This window comes from Dasypus novemcinctus, chromosome 6 (genome assembly GCF_030445035.2).
Source record: "Dasypus novemcinctus isolate mDasNov1 chromosome 6, mDasNov1.1.hap2, whole genome shotgun sequence".
NCBI lineage: Eukaryota > Metazoa > Chordata > Mammalia > Cingulata > Dasypodidae > Dasypus > Dasypus novemcinctus.
This window is the reverse complement of record NC_080678.1, coordinates 130,441,017-130,446,636: the sequence shown is the minus strand read 5'-3', so window position 1 is coordinate 130,446,636 and position 5,620 is coordinate 130,441,017. Positions and strand designations below refer to the sequence as shown.

Genomic DNA, 5,620 nt, shown 5'->3' with positions numbered 1-5,620 from the left:
TGCAGCGGCAGAGCCAGAGGCGAGGAAGCGCTCCCTGCTGGCCCCGCCCCCGCTGGCCCGCCCCGCCCCCGCTGGCCCCGCCCCCTGCTGGCCCCTCCCCCGCCCCGCTGGCCCCGCCCCCGCTGGCCCCGCCCCCGCCCCTGCTGGCCCCGCCCCCCTCTCCTCCCTCTCCTCCCCCTTCTCCCCTTCCTCCGGCTTCTCCCGGGGCCTGGCCAATGGGGAGCGCCAGGGGGAGGGGCAGGGGGCGCAGAGGCCGCTCCCCCTCGCGGCGCCGCCTCCCCGGCTGCGGTGTCGGCCCGCGGGCCCCGCCTCCCGAGGACGCCCGTCGCTCCCCAGGTTCCGGAAGCCTCTCCCCTCCTGGCCCCTCCGGCCGCGGGAGGCGGCAGCGCCGCGCTCCCGAGCCCAGGGGCTGCCCTGTCCCCCGGGTTACCCTGCACCTTGCCCACACCTGGGTAAGCCGTCCCTCTCTTCAACCCTCCTCGAATTACCCAGTCGAGTGTGTCCCCTCTTTTCTGCCAGAACCCGGGCCGATATCGTCCCTGAAGAGAGAGGGAGTACCCCGGCCCCCGTGGAAGAGCGGGCGGCGTCGCCGCGCGGGGAACGGGGCCGGCTGCCTCCACCGCGCATGCTCCCTGCGCGGCGACGGGGCGGGCTGCGGCGGGGGCCGCTAGGGGGCGCCGGGGTCCCGCTCTGGGCTGAGGAGACTCCTGCTCGGCCTCCTGCTCGCAGCGCTGCGCGCCGGCCCTTCCCGCCGGCCCCGGCTGCGGCGTCGCGGCGCCTCGTGGCGCTGCAGGAGCCTGGGCGCGCAGCCAGAGCAGCCCCCCGCGCGGCGTCCAGGGCTGGGAGCAGCCGCGGAGGCCTCGCGAAGCCTCCCTCAGGAGCGGCGTCTGAGCCCCTGCCCTGGAACACGCCCTGGGAAGTCTGCCTCTCACCCGAGGGAGTGCAGAGGCGGCGCGTCCCGAAGGCCGGGCAGCCTCCTCTTGGCCCTCTGGGGACGGGCGCTCGCGGCGTCGCGCTGCGGGGTGTGGGGAGGCCCCGGGGGCGGGACCCGGGGAAACGCCCGAGGCCGGCGTGAGCGGGACCCGGGGAAACGCCCGAGGCCGGCGTGAGCGGCCTCTGGGACGGCGCCTGCCCGCCGCAGGCGCCTAACAGTGCGAGGGAGCCCGGGCGCTGCCTGCCCCAGCGGGTCAGCTCCGGGAACTGCGAGAGATGGTAACGACGTCCAAAGGGATGGCCATTGTTTAAGTCGCTAAGTTAGAGATGATTTGTTCCGTAGCAAGGAAGAGTGATAAAGTCCTTCTTCCTAGGAGGATGACCAACGTGTTCAGGGAAACAGCTCTTCTCTAATTCTCTTAAAAATTTCCAAGGGAAGCGGCCTTGGCCCAGCGGTTAGGGCGTCCGTCTCCCACATGGGAGGTCCACGGTTCAAACCCCGGGCCTCCTTGACCCGCGTGGAGCTGGCCCATGCGCAGTGCTGATGCGCGCAAGGAGTGCCCTGCCACGCAGGGGTGTCCCCCGTGTAGGGGAGCCCCACGCGCAAGGAGCGCGCCCATAAGGAGAGCCGCCCTGCACGAAAGAAGAGCGCCTGCCCAGGAATTGTGCCGCACGCACGGAGAGCTGACGCAGAAAGATGATGCGACAAAAGGAGACACAGATTCCGGTGCCGCTGACAAGAGTACAACCGGACACAGAAGAACACACAGCGAATGGACACAGAGAACAGACAACTGGGGTGGGGAAGGGGAGAGAAATAAACAAAATAAATAAATCTTTTAAAAATTTCCAAAATGAGAGCATGGCACAGACCCACCATGACCTTACCTGGAGTTTGCTCTTGGACTCTTGGAAAGTTGGTAACTTTTTTGGAATTAAACGGACTTGAACTTTTAAAAATCTTTTAGAACTTTTAAAAAATTTAATGTATTTTTGCAAATTTCCGAGTAAATATAGATGCCCAATTTTTAAAAACAGCTTCATAATATTGAGCTCCAGTTTTTGAGTGTTTTCTCAAGCTGAATATGCCACTCGATAATATCCACCTGCTACTGGAGAATTTGTTAATTCATATATTTATATATTCACTCACTTGCTGATTCAAAAATCCATGAACTGTTTGCCACATGCCTAGTGGTGGTTTCAAGAACTATAGAAATATCAAGAACTTTATTTTTTATTTTTTCAAAGGCTCTGGGGATTGAAACTGGGAACTCATACATGTGAGGCATGTGCTCAACCACTGAGCTACACCTGCTCTGCTATCAAGAACTTTTAGGACTGTAACCCCAGAGGCCATGTTTTGCTTAAGTTAAACAAGAGTTGGATTTTTGCAGCCAAGAATCCTGAATCAGACAGAAATTTGTATGAGGTGTATATTAGTCAGCCAAAAGGGGTGCTGATGCAAAGTACCAGAAATCTGTTGGCTTTTATAAAGGGTACTTATTTGGGATAAAAGCTTATAGCCACAAGGCCCTAAAGAGTCCAACTCAAAGTTACTTCCTCACCAAACTCTGTTGCCATCTGTTGAAGCAAGACGGCAGATGATGTCTGTGAGGGTTCAGCCTTCCCTTTTCTCTCAAGTCTCCGTGGGCCCAGCTTCTTCTGATCTTAGCTGTGGGCTGAAGGGCTCATTTCTTTCTGGGCTCAGCTGCTCTGCTCTCTTCACAAGGTCAGCTGCAGACTATATGGCTCATCTCTCTTCCCGGGGCCTCTGCTGTGTCTATGGAACTGTCTTTCTTCCTCTGTGTTCTTCTCCGTGTATCTACTTCTGTCTCCTTAATTGAGCGTCTGTTTGTACAGCCCACCAAGGGGATGGGGATTCAACTCTGAGTTTCCCTAATGATGTGGTAGCCTCAAAGCCCTAATCATTGTTTTTTTAAAGATTCATTATTTATTTCTCTCCCCTTCCCCACTCTCCTGCCCAGTTGTCTGCTCTCTGTGTCCATTCGCTGTGTGTTCTTCTGTGTCTGCTTGTATTCTTGTCAGCGGTACTGGGAATCTGTTTCTCTTTTTGTTGCGTCATCTTACTGCATCGGCTCTCTGCATGTGCAGCGCCACTCCTGGGCAGGCTGCGCGTTTTTTGCACTGGGCAGCTCTCCTTATGGGGCGCACTCCTTGCGCATGGGGCTCCCCTACACGGGGGACACCCCTGCGTGGCATGGCACTCCTTGCGCGCATCAGCACTGCACTTGGGCCAGCTCACCACATGGGTCAGGAGGTCCTGGGTTTGAACCTTGGACCTCCCATGTGGTAGGCGGACTCTCTATCCATTGAGCCAAATCTGCTTCTCCCTAATCTTGATTTAATAAAAAGTGAAACCTCTGAATTTAATACAATCAAAGGAGTATCATGCCCAGAGGAATAGCCCAATTTACAAACTTAGTCAAGATCTCTTTTTGGAATTCATAAATAATGTCAACTGCCACAAAGTGTGAGGTGTGAGTAAGACACTCCCCAGGAAATGGAGAGAACCCAAGGCTCATTGTCCTCACTACACAGGGTTGAAGATAATGGTGGTAGGCGGCCTTCAGAATGGGTCCTGATGATCCTTGCCTCCTGGTATTCATATCCTTTGTGTAACCAGGCCCCACAGACTTGCTTCCAACAAACAGAATATGACAAAAGTGATTTTTGTCTTGCTTTATTATCTTCTAAGTTGGACACCTTGTGAGAGACCCTGAGGCAGAGGATTCAGATGAACCAGGCTCAGATTCATGACCTGCAGAAACTGTGAGATGTAAATGTGTGTTGTTGTGAGTCACTAAGTTGTGGGTATAACAGTAGTCATTTGGGGATGGGACCTTGCAAGTTATCACACGTGGTAACAAAGCAAGACTTAACTATTGGTTAAGGTTGTCTGTAATCAAGTACCCATTGAGGCTCCAGAGGACAGCATAAAAAGGGAATGAAAAGTTTGGGTAACAGAGGTTGGTGATAGTTGCACAATATTGTGAATATTACTACTACTAACAAATTGTACACTTGAAAGTGGTTAAAATGGGAAATTTTGAATAGTATATTTGCTACTACAATAAAAAATGTAAATAATACAAAAAACTAAGCTATACAATTACAAAAAAGAACAGCACAAAGGAAATGAATTCAAAGACTATGGGTGGCTTTATTGCTTCCCACTGGACAGTTGAAGGGAAAGAGTTGAAAAGCAAGTACAAGATCATAAATTCTTTTTCCTCTTCCACTCCCTTTAATTCTTACCCTTCCCTTCTCATCTCTTCTCTTCCTTTCATTTCCCTTCCCTTCCTGAAAACTTTAACACTAACGGCATTAGGCAGGACAGAGCAAGAAAAGCATCCGTGCCTGAAGGGGAGAGAAGTGTGGAGTCTGTGGGTAGAGGAGCATGAAGAGGGGAAGGAGGGCATTTGTGAGGGAGAGCTGCCTGGCATGGAGAGCCAGAACCTGGCGCACAAAGCCATGGCTCAGCTGGGGTGTTAGAGCCTAAGCGTGGTCATCAAAGCGTATGAGTTGTCTATTGCTGTGAAAGATATTTCCCCAAACGTCGTAGGTTAAAACAATAATCATCTACTATCTCACAGGTTGTGTTGCTCAAGAATGCAAGCAAGAGAAGTGGACATGGCTCAACTGGTAGATTGAGAACCCTGGAGGGTCCCGGGTTTAATCCCCAGGCCTCCTGACCTGTGTGGTGAGCTGGTCCATGCACAGTGCTGCTGTGTACAAGGAGTGCTGTGCCACGCAGGGGCGCCCCTGTGTAGGGGTGCCCCATGTGCAAGGTGTGTGCTCCACAAGGAGAGCTGCCCTGCACGAAATAAAGGGTGCCCGCCCAGCAGTGGCACTGCACACGCGGAGAGCTGACACAGCAAGATGATGCAACAAAAAAGAGATGCAGTTTCCCAGTGCTGCCAGATAACGCAAGCTGACGCAGAAGAACACACAGCGAATGGACACAGAGAGCAGACAATGGGGGGAAGGGGAGATAAATAAATAAAATAAATCTTAAAAAAAAGAATGCAAACAAGACACAGCAGACATGACTTGTTACTTCTCTGTAAGTTAGGGACTCAGCCGACAGACTCAAAGACTGGGGGCTGACGTCATCTGAAGTCTTGACTGAGGCTGGAGGATCAGCTTCTAAGGTGGCTCAGCCACATGCCTTGCAAGTTGGTTTTGTTGCATGTGGGCCTTTCCACACGTGGTCCCTTTCACAAGACTCTCTGAGTGTCTTCACAACATGGTGACTGGCTTCCCTAGAACCAGTGATCCTAGATAGCAAGCCAGGAGTAAGTCATCCTTTTTATGACCTCGCCTAGAGAGTCATATACTATAATTTCCATCACACTTTTTTTCATTAGAAGTGAGTCACCAAGTCCATTCCACATTCAAGGGGTGGACTGTGATGGTTACAATCATGGGTCAATTTGGCTAGGTGATGGTGTCCTTCTGTTTGGTCAAGCAAGTACTGTCCTAATTGTTACAGTGAGGTTATTTACCAGATGGATTTGCACACACAGTAAGTTGACTACATCTAAAATCAACAGAGGAATTTGCCCTCAGCAATGAAACAGTCTCATCCAATCGAGTGTAAGCTCTAAACAGAGACATGATGATTTTAGAAGTCAAAAAGGAGAATTTCTATCTCTTTCTTCTG

The 5,620-nt window shown here is 52.6% G+C and overlaps 1 long non-coding RNA gene across 1 annotated transcript; it reads left to right on the top strand.

Annotated features, from left to right (window-relative positions):
* The first annotated feature begins 313 nt into the window (after nt 1-313).
* On the top strand, nt 314-5,091 carry LOC131278837 (uncharacterized). The gene is made up of 3 exons (XR_009186291.2): nt 314-452; nt 3,653-3,726; nt 4,551-5,091. It is a non-coding gene; the product is annotated as an uncharacterized lncRNA (long non-coding RNA).
* Nucleotides 5,092-5,620: the final 529 nt, after the last annotated feature.